We start from the raw sequence: 2,069 nt of genomic DNA on the forward strand, positions 1-2,069 counted from the left end.
TCATCGATCAATATCTTAAATCAGTAGCTAAAAATTAGGTTCATAATCTTCATCAAAACAATGGAGAATTTGGAAGGATTACCAGGCGACGACATCCAGATAAGATTGAAACATGTGTGTGAACCTAATGAACAATGTGTGAACCTAATAAACAATTGAAAAATTAGGTTCATAATCTTCATCAAAACAATGTGTGAACCTAATGAACAATTGAAAAATTAGGTTCATAATCTTCATCAAAACAATGTGTGAACCTAATGAACAATTGAAACATGTGTGTGAACCAAATGGACATATTGTGTGAACCAATTAAACACATGAACACATATGTCGACGTTTGAGTGAACATGTGTGTGAACGGTTTGATCATTTTCTTCACTTTCGGAATTCGAATTCCGAATGTATTCGTAGACGCTTTTAGCTTTTTCATTCTCATTGTCGTCGATCTGTTTTACTCTATGATTATCCATGTTACTCGGACTATAACGGAATCTTTACAAAAAGTGACTTTTTTGAAATTTACAATATCAAAACCATTGTAGGAAGAATGAAATGTAAAAATCAGTAATATGAACAAATGTGAAACTTCATGTCATTATTACATGAAGATCAATTAGTGATATTTTAAGATTTGTAACTCCCAATTAATATATTGGGGAGTTATATAAAAATGATAAATTACCAAAATACCCTTACACTTAATATGTGGTTTTAAATTTGAACCTAACTAAAAGATGGAACATGATTGGTTGATGTTGGTTAGCATAGTTAACACAAAAAAATGGGTTAGTATTTGAACCACCCTCTCTCTCTCTCTCTCTCTCTATATATATATATATATATATATATATATATTATTAAACATATTATATATATAATTAGATTTAATATCTTTTTGATACTCTAGAAAAGTAAATTTTGGAAATATATAGTGAGATTTCAAAATGGATCATTATCGATCAAATATGATATTAAACACATTTGATTTAAGATATCTTATATTAACGGGGAAAAGATCTCTGATTCCCCGTTCCCCGTTGGGCCCAATCCCCATCCCATTCTCATGCCTAGTTAATTTGTTCATATGTGAATTTGTTAAATAGTTTATATATCAATTACACGGGTTAACACATATATAGTTCATATATTCATTTGTTTTGCCGCATATTTGTAAAAGTTACGAAATTACCCATCTGTTTTATGTATACCATGCGAGGAATTATCCGGTATTTTACAGTTAAAGCGGCAAATCTTGACCAGATTAAAGCCTATGATCTTTTCTTCATTTCTCAAATACTAGTGGTGGTGGAGACGGACAGTGGTGGTTGTGGAGGATGTGAATATGGTAGATAGTGGTAGCCAATAACGATGGCTGACGGTGGTAGTGGTAGTCGATGGTGGTGGCTATGATGGAGGTGAGGTGGCCCATATGGTGGTGATGAACGGTGTTGGTTTGGTGGCTGACAATGGTTGTGAAGGTAGTGGAGGAGGTTGCAGTAGAGGAAAAGGTGGAGGTGGCCGACGATGGTAGTGGCGGTGACAATGGACGATGGTGGTTGGTGTCTGACGGTGGTTGTGGAGGTGGTGAAGGAGGTTGTTGTAGTAGGAAATAAGGTGGAGATGGCCAATGGTGATAATGACAATTGACGATGGTGGTCAGTGGTCGATGGTGGTTGTGGAGGTGGTGATAGATGGTGGTGGTCGGTGGTCAATGGTGGTTGTGGAGATGGTGGAGAAGGAGGAGGTGGAGGTGGCCGACGGTGGTGACCACTAAAACAAATATCATGTTAAGATTATATATCAAACGAAGATTAATTACTAATATTTTAGTTTTTATCTTATTCTTGTCTTATCTTGTTCCACCTATTTTGGTGGAACAAAAAAAACATTTTTTGTCTCACCTCGTACCAATTCTTGTCCTTGTCTCATGTCGCACCAAACGTGGGATAGTGAGTTATGGTTTGTCCCATCTCGCGTCAAACATGAAATAGTGAGTTTTGTTTCATCATGTCTTGTCTCATGTACCAAACACAACCTAAATGAATTCATGACTATATGTGTGTGTGTGT

This window comes from Cynara cardunculus, assembly GCF_001531365.2.
Source record: "Cynara cardunculus var. scolymus isolate 2C chromosome LG 15, CcrdV1, whole genome shotgun sequence".
Lineage (NCBI taxonomy): Eukaryota > Viridiplantae > Streptophyta > Magnoliopsida > Asterales > Asteraceae > Cynara > Cynara cardunculus.